The 22,354-nt window shown below is 38.1% G+C and overlaps 1 protein-coding gene across 6 annotated transcripts in view; it reads right to left on the bottom strand.

Moving 5' to 3' along the window:
- LOC124872311 (astrotactin-2-like) overlaps nt 1-22,354 on the bottom strand; it is a 513,868-nt gene that overhangs the window by 311,696 nt on the left and 179,818 nt on the right. The window lies entirely within an intron of this gene.

The raw sequence follows: 22,354 nt of genomic DNA, 5'->3' as shown, positions 1-22,354 counted from the left end.
TCTGTTCTTTCTTTCTAGGTGAAACAACTAAAGGAGCTACATCCACTAACATTTACTTTTCCTTCCCATAGAAAGTACTCCTGGATCAGTGCTTCTGTGTTCTTTTTGTGTCTCTGTTCTGTTCTCTCAAATCCCCAGTCGGTCGTGGCAGATGGCCACTCACACTGAGCCTGGTTCTGCTGGAGGTTTCTTCCTGTTAAAAGGGAGTTTTTCCTCTCCGCTGTCGCTACATGCATATGAGGGATTGCTGCAAAGTCAACGCCAGTGACTGTCCACTGTCTCTACATGCTCATCCGGGAGGAGGGAATGCTGCAAGTCACTGACTGGATGCAATCTGCTGGGTTTCCTTAGATAGAAAAACTTTTTATCCAATTTGAATAAATAACTGAATCTGACTGCACTGTTCAATTGTTAGGATTAATTGGAATGCATGTACCTGACTGTTGTGAAGTGCCTTGAGACAACATGTGTTGTGAATTGGCGCTATATAAATAAAACTGAATTGAATTGAATTATTTAAATGTTCCGAGCCATTATTATGTATTAGTGTTGAACAATTCCAAAATTAGCCAATTTTTTTCAAACATTTCTCAGGGTGTTCATCTTTTAGTGATATTGTTTTATACATTTTCTTATTTATACATTTATTTTACTGAGAAGTTATATTATTTTTGGAGTTTACATGCAAATTTGTGATTCAAAGAGATTTTTGTTGTATGTATTTTGTTTATTCTGCTCTTGTAGAGCTGCAGTAAAACATTCAGTGGATATACATTTATTGAATTATACAGTGAATCAAATAAAGTGGTGGGTAAAAGTAAAGGGGCGGTTAGGAGTGAAAGAGACCGACAGTAGGAACGGGAAGTAATATACCAAAATTCAGCGGAAGCAGGATAAAAAAATATTCCCTTGCAGGGCTCTAGTTTGTGGTTTTGTACAGTTTTGGTGGGATTTAAATACTTTTACAATGTAGCAAATAGCAAATTATTCATAAGTTAGTAAACTGCAACGTATGTAAAGTATGTTCCCTACTGTGGTAATAATACACATTTATACAAACATCTGAAAAAGCACAAAACTGAAGACAAAAACCACAAGACAGATAGTCCAAAATAAATTTAAGACATGCATAAATGTAGTTAGTAACTATAGAACATTTTTTATTTATGTAATGCCAATAAAGGCTATTCCACTGAGAGGGGTATATATATTTCCAACATGACATTTTTTGTGAAAATTTTAACAAACACAGAGAAATCATTGTACAAAGCCCTAATATCCTGTGTTGGGGCATGTGTCATTCCCAGTCAGAAATTATGTTCTTGGTTGAATGAAAATTTTAAGAATAAATCTACCAGGAGTATGTATAATTTTGAGCTGACTGTAGAGTATGTCTTGAAACTTTGCTTAAATACTTTACATCATGTAAAGTTAGCTGGATGTGGTATCTTTACAAATGTACTTCTCAAATCAGGATGTACTGCTCCTCCATACTTAAAAGTGCATAGAATGCCCTAAGTAAAAGTTCAAAATATTGGTATCAATATTAGTTATGGTAGCTCTGAGTTTACTTGGTATTACATCGGTAATAAAATATACGGTGTTACCCACCACTAATTGACAAGAGGATGTATATTCTTTTTACAACAACTAGTTGTTGGTGTGGTTGTGATACATTTCAACCTGGAAAGACTCACATAATGGAGAAACAACAAGAAGACGGTTAAAGAGTTTATTAATCAAAGATTATTTATTTGGCGCTCGGACCCCTGAGGAAGACGTGAACGCTGAGGATGAAATGAGTTTGAACAAACATCTTATGATTAGGTACGTCTTCCCCCCCGGGCTGATCCTGGTGGTGGCGCAGGCCTTGGTGTGTTGGAAGGAGTTGGGAGCCTATGGTGGATTAGGGGTGGAGGAGGGTCGAAGCTCAGCAGAAGAGCGGTGTCTTCCATGCAGAAGGTCTTTAAAGTGATGCCCTGGGAGATGATTGGCCAAGGAGAAGTGCGGACCTGCCGTTGATTGGAGCAGACTGAGGAGTGATTGGACGAGACGGGGTGGGTGAGTCTTCCATGTTGAATTTTCATTTAAACTCCATTTCTAAATCATTTGTTTTTAATAGAAGTACATTACCAAAGATAAAAATGTCTAAAGATTCTCAAACCATTAAGGCATTGATTTCAAAAGGTTTAGAAAATTCATATTTGTAATTAGTACATTAGAGATATTGATTGCCATTCCATTTGTTGATCGTATAGAACAGAGTTAGATTAATAATATGACCTGCAATATATTTGGCTATGTTGCCAGCAGTGACTCATTTAAACTGCAAGCACACGGTCCACAAATACACATCAAAAAAGGTCAGTCCAATTTCATCCCAATGACCTTTGTTAAGCAAAGGATCACTTCAGCGGCTTCTCTCAAAGCTCCTCACAGTCAGGACAGAGAACCATGACCAGTGCACTGTTGTAAATCGTTTACAGCCTTCTGCGAATACACCAATAAATATTGTTTCATAACTGTTCATTAACTGTGAAAACTGCAAAACCCTCCACTGAACTTCAACCACGCAGCTTGGGAAAATGTTCCTTATACACAAAGGTATCAAGTGTTTATTTTTGGAAAATATGTAGTGTTCTTTGTTAACAAAAAGTTCAAATTGATAATTTCTTTCCCTACATGCTTTTCATTTCTCTCTCTCCGATTCAAAACAAATTTTGTTTTTATATTTATTATGACAAAGTCAATATGCAATGAAAAGCTTAGTTAAAATGAATTTAAAGTCAGCTGTCAATAAGTAATACGTTTACATACATTCAGAGTTTAATTTCATGCCTCATGACCTGCTTTGCAAAGAAAAAAAAAAAAGAGAGAAACTCATAATATACAGGCACACTTGCAGATAATCATCTCTAGAGGTTGTGCAGGCTCCAAAATGTAATATAGCTGGATGTTATGGACATTTGCACATATAAAGAAAAGCTTTGGTGACCAGGCGTGGGGTAAATGGAGATGTGAAGCTTAGATAGAAATGGAAAACTTGTTTGAATTATCAGATAAACACTAGTTAAACATCGAGTGTTTATCCAGATAATTTTCCCCATGTTTTTTGGGTGTTATCTGTGTGAGGCAGACCTGGTCAACAACAGAAAAGCATTAAGATTTATCAAGATTGACTGTGCCCCATACATTTGACAGTACCACTGTACCACTGTATCATGGTCACACCCCATGATACAGTGGTGCCCAAAAACTCAAAAATGCCTTGGGCAAGACACTGAATCCCAACATTTCTGCCGAAACACTAATCAGTACTGCATAGTACATCAAAGGGTTTTGGCTGAAAAAATGGAAAATGTGTTTTAAAACAATTTTACAGCAAAGCTTGGTATATAAGGGTATGACACTTAAGAGGATAATTATAGTAGAATCAAAGAAATAAATGTAGATACTGTTTTAAGATGACTTGCAATTTGCATAAGTCTGTAAAGTCTAAATTATTATTATTAAAAGATCATACAGAGAAATGATCTAGCTAAGTTTATGGTACTGGTCATAATCAATTAAATCAGAACAGTATGTTTTTAATTGGGTCATTCGATGTGAATACAACCTCTTTCCCTAAAGTCAATATCAGTCTTACCCTAGGGTTGCCACAATTTGAGAAGTATCGGCTCAAAGTCCCAAACAAAGCATTTTGGTATAACTGTAATTAGAGTAGCTGACTGTAGACCTCAGACCTCTGTTGTCCCTCTACGATCTTTGGTTTTATTTCAGCTGCACCTAATACAGTTTCTCCAAAGCAACAGAACAATCCACTCTGGATGACCAAACAATAACTGTGGTGGAGAATATAGGTTTTGTCACCTTTTGCAGTGTCTGAAGCAATGTTCCCTTATTAACACTGTATAGCAGGCACACTGCTTCCTATTCTGGATAAAAAAAGGTTGACAAGACTTGCATGTATGATATCTAATGCAAATGTTTTTGACTTCACAACAGATATTTGGAGTTTGGAGGTTTGCCCAATGTCACTGCTTAGCCTCACAAAACACTGAATAGACACATCATTAATTAAATATGTGCTCTGCTGTATGCCCAGGGGTTTTGTAGATATCATACTATAGAACCAACACTGTAACCAAGCAATTGAAGAAACAGATAAAAAGTCAACAAAGAGCTTGTTGACATCCTTTTACTTCTTATACAGCTAGTGCGAAAACAGCAATAGATAAAATAAGCATAACAAGCAAGAGCTGCTTTATGTCAATGGATAATTAGCTGTACACGAGGAATCCATCTAACAGAGCAACCTCACACAGACAGAGGCTAACAAGAGCAATATAGGTGGTCATATTAAGCACATTAACCATCTGTTGAGCTATTGACAGAGGTGGGACTAAGTCATTGTTTTGCGATACTTTTCAAGTCTCTACTCTCTGCGGTCAAATTTTAAAGATATTTTTTTCAGCACCAGAGGCCTTTATTTTTCATTTTTCAACAGTAGGCAGACAGTAGTGGCAAGAGAGAGGGGGAGACATACGGCAAAGGTCACCGAGTCTGGGACCCGAACCCGGGATGGGACGGGTTTGAACCATTGGATGCACATAGTTCTCAAGAATGGTTCGGTAGTCCTTGGCAGTGACGCGCCCATCTAGCCCAAGTATTGGGCCAAGGGAATGCCATGATATGGCAGCCCAAACCATCACTGATCCACCCCCATGCTTCACTATGGGCATGCAACAGTCTGGGTGGTACGCTTCTTTGGGGCTTCTCCACACCGTAACTCTCCTGGATGTGGGGAAAACAGTAAAGGTGGACTCATCAGAGAACAATACATGTTTCACATTGTCCACAGCCCAAGATTTGCACTCCTTGCACCATTGAAATCGACGTTTGGCATTGGCATGAGTGACCAAAGGTTTGGCTATAGCAGCCTGGCCATGTATATTGACCCTGTGGAGCTCCCGACAGACAGTTCTGGTGGAAACAGGAGAGTTAAGGTGCCCATTTAATTCTGCCGTGATTTGGGCAGCCGTGGTTTTATGTTTTTTGGATACAATCCGGATTAGCACCAGAACATCCCTTTCACACAGCTTCCTCTTGCGTCCACAGTTAATCCTGTTGGATGTGGTTCGTCCTTCTTGGTGGTATGCTGATACTCTTTATATATCACAAAGACTTGCTGTCTTGGTCACAGATGCACCAGCAAGACGTGCACCAACAATTTGTCCTCTTTTGAACTCTGGTATGTCACCCATAATGTTGTGTGAATTTCAATATTTTGAGCAAAACTGTGCTATTACCCTGCTAATTGAACCTTCACACTCTGCTCTTACTGGTGCAATGTGCAATCAATGAAGACTGGCTACCAGGCTGGTCCAATTTAGCCATGAAACCTCCCACACTAAAATGACAGGTGTTTCAGTTTCATTGTCCAACCCCTGTATATACAGTACAGACCAAACGTTTGGACACACCTTCTCATTCAAAGAGTTTTCTTTATTTTCATGACTATAAATATTGTATCTTCACACTGAAGGCATCAAAACTATGAATTAACACATGTGGAATAATATACTGAAAAAAAAGTGTGAAACAACTGAAAATATGTCTTATATTCTAGGTTCTTCAAAGTAGCCACCTTTTGCTTTGATTACTGCTCCGCACACTCTTGGCATTCTGTTGATGAGCTTCAAGAGGTAGTCACCTGAAATGGTTTTCCAACTGTCTTGAAGGAATTCCCAGAGATGCTTAGCACTTGTTGGCCCTTTTGCCTTCACTCTGCGGTCTAGCTCACTCCAAACCATCTCGATTGGGTTCAGGTCCGGTGACTGTGGAGGCCAGGTCATCTGGCGCAGCACCCCATCACTCTCCTTCTTGGTCAAATAGCCCTTACACAGCCTGGAGGTGTGTTTGGAGTCATTGTCCTGTTGAAAAATAAATGATGGTCCAACTAAACGCAAACTGGATGCAATAGCATGCTACTGCAAGATGTTGTGGTAGCCATGCTGGTTCGGTATGCCTTCAATTTTGAATAAATCCCCAACAGTGTCACCAGCAAAGCACCCCCACACCATCACAGCTCCTCCTCCATGCTTCAGAACCAGGCGCCGCACAAAGACATGGTGGTTGGAACCAAAGATCTCAAACTTGGACTCATCAGACCAAAGCACAGATGTCCACTGGTCTAACGTCCATTCCTTCTGTTCTTTAGCCCAAACAAGTCTCTTTTTCTTGTTGCCTGTCCTCAGCACTGGATTCCTAGCAACTATTCTACCATGAAGGCCTGATTCACACAGTCTCCTCTTAACAGTTGTTCTAGAGATGTGTCTGCTGCTAGAACTCTGTGTGGCATTGACCTGTTCTATAATCTGAGCTGCTGTTAACCTGCGATTTCTGAGGCTAGTGACTCGGATGAAATTATTGTCCGCAGCAGAGGTGACTCTTGGTCTTCTTTCCTGGGGCGGTCCTCATGTGAGCCAGTTTCTTTGTAGCGCTTGATGGTTTTTGCGACTGCACTTGGGGACACTTTCAAAGTTTTCCAAATTGTTCGGACTGACTGACCTTCATTTCTTAAAGTAATGATGGCCACTCGTTTTTCTTTACTTAGCTGCTTTTTTCTTGCCATAATACAAATTCTAACAGTCTATTCAGTAGCACTATCAGCTGTGTACTGTATCCACCTCCTGCACAACACAACTGATGGTCCCAACCCCATTTATAAGGCTTGAAATCCCCCTTATTAAACATGACAGGGCACACCTGTGAAGTGAAAACCATTTCAGGTGACCACGTCTTGAAGCTCATCAACAGAATGCCAATAGTGTGTGGAGCAGTAATCAAAGCAAAAGTTGGCTACTTTGAAGAACCTAGAATATAAGACATATTTTCAGTTGTTTCACACTTTTTTGTTCAGTATATAATTCCACGTGTTAATTCATAGTTTTGATGCCTTCAGTGTGAAGCTACAATATTCATTGTCATGAAAATAAAGACAACTCTTTGAATGAGAAGGTGTGTCCAAACGTTTGGTCTGTACTGTATATATATATACATATATATATATATATATATATATATATATATATATATATATCCGACCCACTGTGAAGCCCAGAGGAACTCCAAGAACCATGGCCAGATCACACAATAAGAGTCAGTGATAAATGAGGAAGCAAGTCCAAAACAACTCATCCTGTAGAAGTAAAACCAGCTAAACTGCTTTCTTTTTCATTTTATGCATCAAAATATTTTCCTTTATTTTCTTCTACAATGGCTGAGTACGGAGTGCAGAGAACCTATATTTGTTGCTTAGTTTGGTGCATTACTGAACTAATTTATTTCATGTAAACAACTGCTAATACACTGCCTGGCCAAAAAAAAAACAGTTGCCACTCAAAAAAAAAGGTCACACACTAATATTTTGTTGGATTGCCTTTAGCTTTGATTATGCCACACATTCGCTGTTGCATTTTTTCGATTAGCTACTGCAGTGTCACACGATTTATTACCACCCAGTGTTGCATTATTTTTTCACCAAGATCTTGCATTGATGATGGTAGAGTCTGACCGCTACGCAAAGCCTTCTCCAGCACATCCCGAAGATTCTCAATGGGGTTAAGGTCTGGACTCTGTGGTGGCCAATCCATGTGTGAGAATGATGTCTCATGCTCCCTGAACCACTCTTTCACAATTCAAGCCTGATAAATCCTGGCATTGTCATCTTGGAATATGCCCGTGCCATCAGGGAAGAAAAATCCATTGATGGAATAACCTGGTCATTCAGTATATTCAAGTAGTCAGCTGTCCTCATTCTTTGAACACATACTGTTGCTGAACCCAGACCTGACCAACTGCAGCAACCCTAGATCATAGCACTGCCCCCACAGACTTGTACAGTAGGCACTAGGCATGATGGGTGCATCACTTCACCTGCCTCTCTACTTATCCTGATGCGCCCATCACTCTGGAACAGGGTAAATCTGGACTCATCAGACCATGTGACCTTCTTCCATTGCGTCCAATGGAGTCCAATCTTTATGCTCCCTATCAAATTGAAGCCCTTTTTCCAGTTAGCCTCACTGATTAGTGGTTTCTTAAGGCTACACAGCTGTTCAGTCCCAATCCCTTGAGTTCTCTTCACATTGTGCATGTGGAGATGCTCTTACTTTCACTATAAAACATAGCCCAGAGTTCTACTTTCGTTTTTTTTTTTTTCGACTTGATTTCACAAAAAATTTAAGTGACCACACACCGCAATCATTTAGGATTTTTTTCCAGCCAAATTTCTTCCTCGAAGACGATGGGTCCCCACTGTCCTTCCAGTTTTTAATAATGCCTATGGCAGTTCTTAACCCAGCTTTGGTAGTTTCTGCATTCTCCTTAGATGTTTTCTCTCCTTGATGCATGCCAATGATTTGACCTTTCCAAAACAGACTGACATCTTTTCCATGACCACGGGATGTGTCTTTCGACATGATTGTTTAAGAAATGAGAAGCAACTCATTGCACCAGTTGGAGTTAAATAACTTGGTGCCAGCTGAAACATAATTGCCCATGCAATAATTATCCAATGGGAGGCTCGTACCTATTTGATTAGTTAAATCCAGGTGGCAACTTTTTTTTTGGCCAGGCAGTGTATAAACGTGCATATATAAATATATGCGAGTACTTATTGATATAGCGAGATTTAGTCAGTCTACAGTGAAATATTCTGAAAATACGGATATTGCGTTTGTTCTGTTTCCAAGTGGTGTGGTATGATTCATGCATTTTGACTACAGCCGTTCTCCAGCATCCGTCAAAAATAGAGAATTGGATGTCCGTCCCCATGTCGCAGCACTTTTGCTCTGCCATCTGATGAATGTTGACTTTCTTTTTCTGACTCTGCTTCGTCTCTCTTTGATAGTGACTGAAATATATCTAAAGAAATATCAGTGTCTGTGTTGACAGCCATTGTAGCAGTGGTCAGTTTACAGGCCGAGGTTCCCCTTCTACGTCGTAAAACAGTGCAAAGGAGTAGTCTGGAAGTGCTTTTTTTTAATTGAAAATTATGTCCATATATCTCAGCAACTGTTCATTTCAGCTGCATGAATTCACTTTTTGAAATATTTTATTAATGTCTCCTTTCCATAAATGTTATTGGAATTATCATAAAAATTTGATGTCACAGGCACTTTAAGAAAGAATTACTATAAATAGTTAAACAAATGAATTAATGTGCCACTGAATGCAACAAATAAAAACGAGAAAACGTATCCAATAACTGATCAATAAATGAGACAGAAATATTACTAAGTCATTACTTAATTTTTAAAACTTATCTCTGTGCTCTTATTCTCATTTTGTATTTTAACATCTTTCCATTTGTTTTTTGACAGATGTGCATTTAAAGGTCAATTAATTATTTGGCAATTACACAAAACTAAAGAAAACTCTTTTATTTAACTTGAAAGTATTTAAAAGATAGTAAATATTAAAAGCAGATCCATTGGTAGGTTTGGTGTTCACAGTGGTAAACAATAGTGATTTGACTTTCACGTATGAATTGATTCTTTGAACAGCTCCTTACCTTGAATGATAGGACTCGAGTCTTAATTATTGAGAGCGGTTCTTTGATTTGCAGTTTAATTTAATTTTAAATTATGTTATATTATTAAGGTGATTACATACAAAAACAAAATGGGGTAGATATGAGCATACAGCGCACATGCTCATTGCTCACGGTTTGTTTTTGTCACGTGTCATGATGGCAAGGAGTGCGGCACTGAGCGCGGCGCTGAGTGCGACCTGATTGCGATGCTGACGCAGGCTGGGTTCAGTGAGAGAGAGGAGGAGGAAGATGGTCACAGTGTGCTTCGAAGGCTTGGTGCAACAAAAAGTTTGCTCACTTTATTTGGTTTGTGTTTCCAGTTAAGTGTTGTTTACCATTAGTGTGTTGCCTTAATATTTATATTTAATGGTGCAGGAGGATTTTTATTTCTCCCAAAGCAACCCAAGTTCACTTTTTTCTCTTCAATTTTATTTTACTTTATTTCTTTATTTTGTTAATGCACACAGCACATATAGTAAAGGACTACATAGGTATTTGATATTTATGTTTTAATATTTTATACTTACTTTTATGGAAAATACATACATAAAGAGATTTTTTGCATGCACATACTGTGGTTCTATTTTGCAACTTTTAAATAAAACTTTTCATATTACTTAATACAGATGATTTAGTTTTAGTTTTAAATTTCACCCACACATGCCAGGTTTCCCAAAAAATAATATATTAAACACTATATTAATGGTAAAATTGCTTGTTTGTCGAAATATGTACATTTTCAAAAACGGCTCTTTTGAACGGCTCTTTGAAGTGAACGGATCCTGAAGATTTGGCTCCCTTCAAAGATCCATAAGTCCCTGCACTAGTAACCAGTAGTCAGCAACATCAGGAACAAACATGCAAAAGCATTATGCTATCAGGTTCCACAAAGAGCTGCATTTTTGCATTCTTTAGATGCAATAGTTTCCAAAATACCGAGTGAACGTGTTAAATATGATTGTGTGATTTCAATATCAACCAGCATAATTAAGATTAAGATTTCTCCCTGATTGAGGAGCTCTACTCTCCCGTCTCACTACAGTTCCCACAGAAAAAAAAAAAAAAAACTGTTCCAGCTTGGCAGAACATCATATGTATGGCATGTTGTACTGAAGAGATGCCTGGGGGCTGCAAACCAACAGCTGCAATCGCTGTGTTTGGTCTGCACCAATAACTGAAGATGACTAAAAGTGAAACTGAGCTCTACAACACAAACCCTCTTGCCGTCTCCCCTTTAGACACACAAGCACAAAAAGCACACAAAACAACACTAGTTTATGCTTTCATGTGCTACTTCAAAGCATTCATTAAACAAGGAAAAAAAACGAATATTAACCGTAAGGTTGTCGAAGCACTTGTTGCAAAACATCAAACACCAGTACTCCACCAAGCTAGCACACGAAAAGACATAAACTCCACAGGCTAAAAATATCTAGCTAACCTTTATTGAACATAAATAGGTCGACATATTATAGTTTCAATGTTAATTGTACTTTTGGTTATCAAATGTTTGTTAGCAAACATTATTATTATTATTTATGCATGAATCAACAGTTTGAGGCTTCAGGTATATGATGGTGATACAAAAACTAGGACAATATATGATGAGTAGGGAGTAAGGAATGTTGCCACAGAGCATATTTCTATATGTAGGTATGGGGACACTAGAAGAACTGTACTGTATGTGAACAGCTGCAGTGTTTTGCTGATGGGGCAGAACTGCTGTGCCAGGTTGAATCTTACTGAATACTCACTTCTAATTTTTTGTAATATATCTGTTAATATGTTTAACCATTACCTTTGTTGTAGTTGTTGTAATTTCAACTGAATGTTAGACACTAAACAAATATGTCTTAATGTGAGAATTATTATTATTAAAAAAATGCTCTTTTTCCTGTTACTGCAAAAATTCATGGACAACGTACAGCACAGACATCACTAAGGTTCAGTGATGGGCCATTAGCAGAAGTTTTTTCCTCTACCCCAGAGGTTTTAAAGAAAAAAAAAGAATTTTTTTTTTAAATTGCTGTGTGCTGCTGGATGTTGACGCCCCATACATCATACAACTACCTACTGTTGTCTCTCCCACACTGACACCGATACATTTCCTCTTGTGCAGACATGCCAGCTGCTTGTGTTGTCAATATTGGTCTGTTAACTCCTAGATAGCATTGCCACACACCATCAACATGTTACCAAACAACAAGTGTGCAAATGGTGGTATTGTTCTGTAAAAGTGTGAAACTGTGTGCTTGTTGTTTTTGTCTTTATGGTAGGCTAGAGCGACACATGTTTTGGGGAACCACAGATGTACTTTAAAGAAAATACTTAGTAAGGAGAACAAAAAACAATAAAACCATGTGAGCTGGGCTACTTACCAGGAGAACCAGGAAACATCATTAATTTTTTTGAAATTAAAAGTTGCTTACAAAAAGTTTACTGGAACCATAAATGCAGTTGCAAACTTAAAACCAGAAAAAATGTTTATCCTAAAATGTCTCTTATTATTCTATTACTCTAAAATATCCTTATTACTCTTTATGTAATCTTTTTTAATCACACAAAAAAATATTGACTGTGTGCAGCTGTTTTTACTTTCATTCTTCCACTTTACCAGGACTTGCATAAAATTCTCCACTTTAATATTTCTGTAATTAAGAAATGTGCAAAGTAGAAAAATATATTAAAACTAATTTTAGAACTATTGCCTGCTGCAATGCTGCAATGTGGCAATCATAGGGTTTTAAGATGCTATAATTTACTATATTAGTCATCAGTTACTGGAGAAATAATGGCCTTTTTGACATTTTTATTATACAGTAGTGTAATAATGGTGGCTTGGCAATAAAGAAATTGCACTAAACAGCCTTGTGGTTTGGTAAAATGTTTTACAATGTATGAATCTGGCATGCAGTTGCAATGATTACTGTTATTATTCCATTTTGAGGCAGCCTTTATTTTAAACAAACTTTCAGGTGTTAGCAAGATGACCATTTATAAAACAGTAATCATAAGCCAGATCGGTCTGTTCCTGAAACCTCTGTAGTTTCATGACAGCAAAATCATAGAGCAGGAAAACTGTTGGCCTATATTACAGGTAGATTGCTCAAATGCAAAATTTAATTGAAAGCCTCAACTATTTTTCTTTTATTAGTGTTAGATGTAAATTGCAGGGAACTCTGCAGCTTTGAACCATGTCACAAGATCATGTATAGTTGTTCTGACACCCTTTCAGTTTGTAAACCATTCTACCCTAGATTAATACTTTGATGATAAAAAAATATATATGTTTAGCAAAAAATGCTTGTCAAAATAAACCATACTAACCAAGAGAAATATAAAGCTGACCAATAAATAGTTTTACAAAGTAAACCATTTAGAAAAGCAGAAAACAAATTGACAATAATGTATATTACTGAAAGTATCTTAAATTATCCAGATCATGTACCTTTTATAGCTTCTTGTAAACTGCATCAATAATGTATAGCATTATACAGCACAGATTTAGGTTACATCATGGACTTTTTCCACCAAACCAACTATAATGTCAAATTGCTTAGCACAAGTAATATGAATTTCATCTGTGGTCATAATAGCACGTCCAATGACACAGACTGTATTTTTACAGCATATGTGACTGAAATTAATGTTGCAGGTATGTCACTAATTTTTTCTTCTGCTCTCGGTGAGGTCAGACGCTTTTTCACTCTCTCCTTGATCCTCCCCCATTTTTTGCCCTACTTCAGCTTTTTGTCTGTTTTTCTTAGAGCCTCTGTTCGCATATCCTCCTAATTTGTTCATTATGGATTTGGTCAGCTGGCCTCTCAATTGATCAAATTTTCTTGACGGGAAGACAGGGTAAAGGGGAACCCTCTTGTCCAGACGGGACGTTCTTCTCCGGATACACAATGGATTTCTGGCAGCAGTGGATGATTGTGTGCCTGACAACAATGTCAGTCAAGGACGTGGAAGATTTGTACATAATTGGCTTTCTGATAACAGGATTTCTGCTTTTTGGAGTTGGCGGTTACCTGGCTTATCGAAAGATTTGTAAAACATCGGCAGCTGTTCAAAACACAGCAATGCTGCCTGGGATTCCCCAGAATTGTCTTGTATTTAGTTTCATCCAGGTCAGAGGACACAAAGGACCAAAGTGTCAGGGAGAAAGGTATCTTTAGAGCTCTCAGCACTCAGACTGATACGTTAAGAGAGCAGAATCGCAAGCTGGACGTGATCCTTGAACAGAATCGCAGGCTGGCTGCATTTCCCGGACTCAAAGGTGATATGATTTAATCTTGGAGAAAGATCTACTGAAAGTACCAGAAATGTGGCTATTTGGATTTGAAATTGAGAATGCCAGTAAGACTTTGAAGGCAGGCGGAAAATCACAGCCGGCCTGAACCAAAACATTTATTGTTTATCTAATTCAGGCGCTCCGATACGGCCTTCACAGGCTTCTTATCAAAACATTTCTCCTGGATGTTCTGTAAACACGACGCTCTGCCCCAGCAACCCCCCTCATCTGTGAACTGAACTGTATGGCCGTTTGATAAAACTTCCATCTCTTTTTCAAGGACAATGGCACCTTCATCAGTGTTGACAGTGTAATTCTTTGCACACATGATCATACTTAAATATTGGCACCCTCACGAGTCCACCATGCCCCTGCAAAATCTTTGCTTATGTGTGTTGCTTTCCCATGCTCCTTATTTTTTACCTAAATGTGGATTTTATTTCTTCACTTCTTCTCCTTTTCATAGATTTTTAGATGTACCAGTGAAAGGAAAATAATACTAATTTCTTAAAAAATTGAACAAAAGCTATTTTTACACCAGTGACTCAGCTTCCTTAGTTAGAACTCAGTGATTACTTAAATTTCAATGGACGCAAATGACTGTTATTATTGGACTACAACTGCATTTATACCAGCGAACCCAAGGATCATTCTCTCTTAGCACAAGATGCTTTCCCCTACATAGAGGACTTAATGATATAATTACCTCTTTAGAAAGATTGGTTTAGAACCAGCTCTTACCAGTAAAACCCAAAGGATTATTAATGTTTTCTGTGTTAGTGTAATGTTGGCCAGAGATTTTTAGATTTCTCAGAAGGATTCATAGATTTTTAGATTTCTTAGAAGGATTGTAGTATCATTTGATTTGGTTTTTTGTGTCTGTATCTGTGTTTATTTTCTTTGTGATTGTATTGTAATTGTATGTACAGCGCTTTGAGTGTCTCGTTACTGAAAAGCGCGATATAAATGTTGGGATTATGATTATTGATTAATTAATATTTATCAATAATTATAATTAACAATCATAATTTGAGAAAATTAATTTCTTAACCAAAAATCCTCATTTATGAATCGAAACCAGAGATGTCTTCTGGTGTTGTAATTGTGGCTCAACACCATTGATAATCACAAGCATTAAATACTCAGTAATAATTGATAACTATTACCAGAGATGTCACTGTTTAATCAACCGTTTCTGCCAAAACATGTGGAACTTTAACCTTATTTTGAATGACAAATCACTCTTGCACAAATAAAACACAAAACACCTTCTCTTTATCTACGTGAAAATGTATTAAACCAATCAGCCTCATACAATCAACTCTTCGATCCAATAATCTTCACCTACTCAAACATGCAGAGTTCTACACAAAAGGGTAAAATATCTAACTAAACAAAATAAAGCAAAACAGCAGTGGGTGTGTATGGAATCAACCAGCAGTTATGGCAAAAGTGATAATATGACAAGGGAATATGGTGTTGAACGGAGTTTGAGATTGCCCCTCCCAAACTGTAACTCAGTTATACTAGGTCATAAAGCATCCCCCAACTCTGAGCGGGGGTCAGCGCACACAAAGGGTTATAAAACTTTTGCCGGCAAGCTAGTAAGACATTAAACTGAAGACAAAGAAAATGGTAGAATTTCACTATAAGCCTATTATAGCAGTTCAGTTCTACTGCGCACCTGCGCTCAGGTGTTCGCACGGTAAAGACATGTTGGGACCCAGCCATGGATTTCAACATTAAAATTCCAGTACGAACTATTCTGGAACTTTTCAAAATAAAGTGCATTAACCTTCTTCCGGCACAGCCAGGAAACGGGATAACTGTGGACTTCCTGTGACGCCACTGCCCAAATAAAAGCACAGCTGTTGCTACATCCGCCCTCTTCTCTCTGAGGCCTGCAGAAGCAAACTGTCCCAGAGAAGTTCCCTACAGAGAAGCGGTCTCTATGAAGCCGAGCGGAGAGGTCTTCCAGTCTGGAAGGAAGACAGCAGAGACCCCATCACCGTGGTAACGGTAACGTGCAGTATGGTTAGCGGACAGAATGGGCCATCTTTCATCCACAGCCACGGAGGTTAGCTAGAAGCTAACCGTTTGTTCACAGGCCGGCCGACAGAACAGCCGCCATTCCCACAGCTAAGGAGGTTAGCTGTAACTAACTATTGTTCACTGTGGATACCTTCTTCAAACTTCGTCATCACCCGGACAACTCCTCAGCATGGTCAGAGGTTAGGTTTGGGCAGAGCAGAATAATATAGAAGTGATTTAGATTGAAATGATCTAAACGTTTTTCATTTTATGAAGTTTGGTTTTGTTTGTGTTGAACTCAGCAATCTTGGTGCTAGCAGACTATCTGCAGGACACGTGCTCTGGTTGTGTTCTTTGTGTGTTTTTAAAGTTAAGACAAACTTTACTTGAAGGGTGATTTTAAACAGAAGCGCTTATGCATTTTAACCCTTTTATTAACGGTATTTTTAAAGGTGTGTGTTTGAATCTGGTGCTAAGCTAGCAGCTTCTTTGTTAGCTTAACTGCTAACAGCTAAGGACATGTGCTTGCTGCTAATTAATATTTACCCAGAAAGGTTTAATTTTCAATCCAGTAAATAATGCGTCCCTAACCAAATTTCCCTAAATTTGATAACTAAGTAAAAACCATTAAGCCCCATTTCTCCAGAAAGATTTGGCTCTTTCCAAAATATTCCCAAAATAATATTTCTTCAAATATTATTTTCATAAATAAAGGCAGCTAATGAGACACCGTTGAGAAAGGGTCATCCAGAAGGTTGGTTTTATTCAGCAGATCATTATTTAAAACATTATTTTATTAAAATAATATTTTATCTGATCTTGCATTGTGAATGGTTGTCTAAACGTTTGCTGATTATTGCCTAAGTTAGTTCCAAGACTAACTTAACTTAATTTCTAGATTCTTCAAGATAATCCTTGGTTCTCAAACATAAACATTGCATGGTAATGTTGCATCACTCTTTTGGTCATAGTTCCAATCATCTTTAATCAACTTGTTTATATTGTACATAGCCCATTAGTCTTCCCTATTCTTTAATTCTGCTTGGTAGTTTTTAGTTGGATTGTTTTAGCATAGTAAAGAGTTTGTTGATTGAAATATGTTTGACTTTGAGTTGACTTATTTTTGTTAATAAATTCTTGTATTTTAAGAAATTGTGTGAATTCATTCCATGTGTGTGCAGAGTTTATGCTGTTCAATAATGTCAGAGCTCGTCTCACACCTTTCTATTTTGTCCTAATACCATCGCCTTACTGGGCTGGTATTCACAGGACAACCCTTAACAGACCAAAATATTATTTGATAAAATATTAATATTAAATATTAAACAATATTCTCAGATTTATAATCCCAACAGACACAAACTTGCGAGACACGGCAGCCTCAGAAATCAACACAGCACATGAAAGTTTCAATACTATGTTGCATGCACATACAATTCAGAAACACATCAGACTATAAGTGGCGATTCTAATTGCCCTAACAATCCTACTCTACCCTGCCCATGCTATTCCTAATAAAGAAATAAAAATAAAAGGTGGATTTTACTTGTTGAAATCTTCCTTCTGGGGCAGCGAGTGAGAGAGAGAAAGGGGTTGAAGAGTTCCACGCATCCGTGGATACTCAACCAAGGAGTCCGTTTTCTTCCTTGGGGGCCTCCATGGCAGAAAGGTAAAAAAAATTATGACGGACCATCAATAGTCGACTGGTACAAAACAAGGAGGGAAAGTTGCGTCTCCTTGAAACTCCGTGGTTTTCTGGTTACGTGTTAAACTCACGTCTTCGATCGGCAAAGTGAAATTTCTGGCCTTCTTATTCCAGAAACCTCTTTCATGAATTTTTTGTTGGCCCATGGGGAGAAATAAATGAAAATCCTTGTGGGCTTTCTTCTCCAGAGAGAGATGCTTCAGATGTTGGTACGGTATCCAACGTGAAAGCGCTTCTTTCAAACGTTCGCCTTCCTATATTACCTTCTGTGACGTCACACCTGGGACGGCCCCATCATATCAGCCGCAGTGGCCGCTGGGTTTTGTAGGACAGGCTATCCAGCAACGTGCAAATGGTCCAATATTCAGCAAACAAGTGGTCCAACATAAATAACCTTACCTTACCTTACCCTACCTAATGTCGCTGACTGAAATGACTCATCAGGTTTTTGAATAAATAGTTTTGTAGACATGCAGAGTCACAGGTATCATAAGGAGCAGTCATTATATACCATTTCTAGGAGATTTTAAGGAATAAAGTTCATTTAATTACACTAATCAGGAAAAAGCACCGATTTAACGTTTGCTACAAATAGTATGGTATATTGTTTAAGAAGCATAAATATTAAGACTCTGTCAACACCAATGTGACAATATGGTGTGAGGTCTACATAAGCTTTAATAAAAACAAGTGCAAGAATTATGTTATATTATTTAAAATATAAAACAAAAATTTTAATTTTATCTGTTACAATGATAGGTCATAAATAATAAAAATATACTCAGAACTTATGGCTTCAGTGCAAATTAGGAATTTACCTAGAGTAACCAGCCAGACAGCGTGGGAAAGCTTTTTAGCACTTTAGCATTTTTGTCACACTTAAATACTTCACATAAAACCAATTGTCTTATCAGACAGCAATAATTTCAGTTAATACAAAATGCAGTTTTGGTCTTATTTAATATGGGTAAAAAGATAGTCAAACCATTCTGGCACTGTATGAAAACGTTATTGCTCCCCTTGTTAAATCATTAAATAACTGTGAATAAAAAATAAAAATAAAATAGAAACAGTTATTGGAAAGCTGGGATCGAATTCACTTCTTCGACGAGCCATTCAGAAAATCACAGGAAAACCAAGAACAACATCGTAAATAACTGCTGGCTTCACTTGCCTCATTTAGAACCTGTGTTCATGATTTAATAAGCAAAAGTCTGGTCAAAAACGGCATCCATGGGAGACATCCTGTACAAAATCAATGATGCCAAATAGAACACAGTAATGTTTGTGTTATGCTAAATATTGTTTGATTATCTGAAAAATCAGTGTGTGAAAGCAAAAAAGAAGAAAAATATTGGGGGGCGTGGGGTTGTGATGGCATCTTTTTCAACAACATTAGCAGAATTTTGACAACTAGAAGTTATTGTGGTCAGTTTATGCATCATTCTATTGTCTATACCAGCATGATTATGGCTTTAATTAGGCCTGAATTGGCGTAGTATGTGTGAGCTTAATCCTTCTTGAGTCAATTTAATTATGAATACATTTAATAAAAAAAGAAAACATTGAACTGTCACTAGGTGGTGCTATGGTTATAACTGAATAAATGAATATGGGCATACTTGAATTGCGACACTGAGCCTACATTTACAGGGGTTGGACAATGAAACTGAAACACCTGCCATTTTAGTGTGGGAGGTTTCATGGCTAAATTGGACCAGCCTGGTAGCCAGTCTTCATTGATTGCACATTGCACCAGTAAGAGCAGAGTGTGAAGGTTCAATTAGCAGGGTAAGAGCACAGTTTTGCTCAAAATATTGAAATGCACACAACATTATGGGTGACATACCAGAGTTCAAAAGAGGACAAATTGTTGGTGCACGTCTTGCTGGCACATCTGTGACCAAGACAGCAAGTCTTTGTGATGTATCAAGAGTATCAGCATACCACCAAGAAGGACGAACCACATCCAACAGGATTAACTGTGGACGCAAGAGGAAGCTGTCTGAAAGGGATGTTCGGGTGCTAACCCGGATTGCATCCAAAAAACATAAAACCACGGCTGCCCAAATCACGGCAGAATGAAATGTGCACCTCAACACTCCTGTTTCCACCAGAACTGTCCGTCGGGAGCTCCACAGGGTCAATATACACGGCCGGGCTGCTATAGCCAAACCTTTGGTCACTCATGCCAATGCCAAACGTCGGTTTCAATGGTGCAAGGAGCGCATATCTTGGGCTGTGGACAATGTGAAACATGTATTGTTCTCTGATGAGTCCACCTTTACTGTTTTCCCCACATCCGGGAGAGTTATGGTGTGGAGAAGACCCAAAGAAGCGTACCACCCAGACTGTTGTATGCCCAGAGTAAAGCATGGGGGTGGATCAGTGATGGTTTGGGCTGCCATATCATGGCATTCCCTTGTCCCAATACTTGTGCTAGATGGGCGCGTCACTGTCAAGGACTACCGATTCTTGAGGACCATGTGCATCCAATGGTTCAAACATTGTATCCTTAAGGCGGTACTGTGTATCAGGATGACAATGCACCAATACACACAGCAAGACTGGTGAAAGATTGGTTTGATGAACATGAAAGTGAAGTTGAACATCACCCATGGCCTGCAAAGTCACCAGATCTAAATATTTTTGAGCCACTTAGGAGTGTTTTGGAGGAGCGAGTCAGGAAACGTTTTCCTTCACCAGTATCACATAGTGACCTCGCCACTATCCTGCAATTTGAATGGCTTAAAATCCCTCTGACCACAGTGCAGGACTTGTATATGTCATTTACAAGTCGAATTGACGCTGTATTGGTGGCAAAAGGAGGCCCTACACCATACTAATAAATTATTGTGGTCTAAAACCAGGTGTTTCAGTTTCATTGTCCAACCCCTGTAAATTTCAGACTAATTATAACATTCACCCTCGCCAATTTCTTACTGCATGCTGATATTTAGCTGGTTGTGGCTGAAGCAAGGCAATTCTCCAAAAGTTTACCTTTAAACAAAAATACTGTTTAGAAATATTCATTATAGTAAATGCTCAGACAGTACTGATTCAGATCCCAGAGGACAAACAACAACTCTGTATTTAACCAACAATCTACAAGAGTTAGCATTTAAATTCTAAATGGACTGAAATTATATAGCGCTTTTCTAGTCATACAGACTGCGCAAGGCGCTTTACATTACAGCCACATTCGCATTCACAAACATGCACCAATTCATACACTGCGGATCAGTAGGCAACTTGGGATTAGGTGCCTTACCCAGCTCTGTCCTGTCACATCAATATGTGACCTGAATCAAACACACAACTTTTGGTTTACTAGACAACTACTCTTCCCGCTGAGCCAGCCATCTCATGTCTGTCAGAAAGAAAACAGCTCACAGCAGGTTCGCTACAACAGCAATTGACATTGTTAATTTACTGACTACAGGCTACATCAACTTGTCAGGCTAATTACATTGCTTTTCATCATGTAAAGCACTTTAAATTCTCCTGTTGCTAAAATGCACTTTATAAATAACTTGCCTTGCCTTACAAAACACCCTCAATAGTTCAGATTAAATCTGGATGCCAACTTCATTTTCAAAATGGCTATGGCTGACATCAATTTGAAAACTTAATGCTAATTTTGTATTATTGTTTGGGTGTTCTGTCATGGTGTAGATTTGTTATAAAAAATTAAAAGTTTTCAAAATAGCCCACTGGTTATCTGGTATCAGAATTCTAATTTCATCTCATGTGGCGAATCCAACCACAACCTGACACCCACTCGCTTTCATACGAAACTGGTTCAGAAGCGTATCCAAAATCTAAAACGAGCTGTTGAGAAGAAGCAGGGCCATTTTAGCATGTGCCCCCGCACATCTACTAAAAACTAAAAACGAGCTCAATGCAGCTCTTTTACCTGAGAGGCATTTCCCATATATCCAACCGTTCCCTTTTGTAAAGCTGTTGTTTGTCATTATTAAATGTTTAGCATTCTGTAACAGTAGCACATTGGACTTATTCCTGAAAGTATCAGAAGGTGCTGTAAAAATCTTCATTTAAGAAAAACTACACAAGTATTGCTTTTAAATGAAAAGCTAATGCTGGCACAGGTTAGGAATAAAATTTTTTGATTTGACTAAAGAGATGATATGTTTATTAGTTTAAACTCCCGATCAAAGACTATGTAATATAAATTTAATAAAACGGTATTACTTAATTTCAACTATGTGGACATTGTCACCAAAAAAATACATTTGATAATTTACGATAGAACTCAAAAATACTAGGACAGAATTAGAGCATTGATAAATAGGCCAGATAATATCAGTAAATTACAAAGCTAGACAGAAACATCACAACTTGTCAACCCGAGTTCAGACACATGCAGCACTCCGAAGCTCCCGCTGTAAGAGCAGTATTCTTATGCTACTAAAGAACTGCTTCCACCTTGTGGTAGTGGTGAGATATTACAGGTATCATGCTATGCCAGGTACAGACTCTGAAGTAAAAAAGCTATTTATATTGTCGCAATCTTTTGGTGCCAGCAATGCATCACAGGCAGGTGGGAGGCCAGGAAGCCGCATATGAATATTCAAAGCTTTGACTGTTAGTGCCCACTTACTAGTTGGGATTAAATTTGGATGTCTACTTGATCGTGAAAATGTCAGTTGTTGACATTAATTTAAAACCAGTAAAACATGTGTTCATTCTCTAATAATTCTAGTGT

The sequence above is a fragment of the Girardinichthys multiradiatus genome, chromosome 8 (genome assembly GCF_021462225.1).
Source record: "Girardinichthys multiradiatus isolate DD_20200921_A chromosome 8, DD_fGirMul_XY1, whole genome shotgun sequence".
NCBI classification, from domain to species: domain Eukaryota; kingdom Metazoa; phylum Chordata; class Actinopteri; order Cyprinodontiformes; family Goodeidae; genus Girardinichthys; species Girardinichthys multiradiatus.
This window is presented reverse-complemented; position numbering and strand designations above follow the sequence as displayed.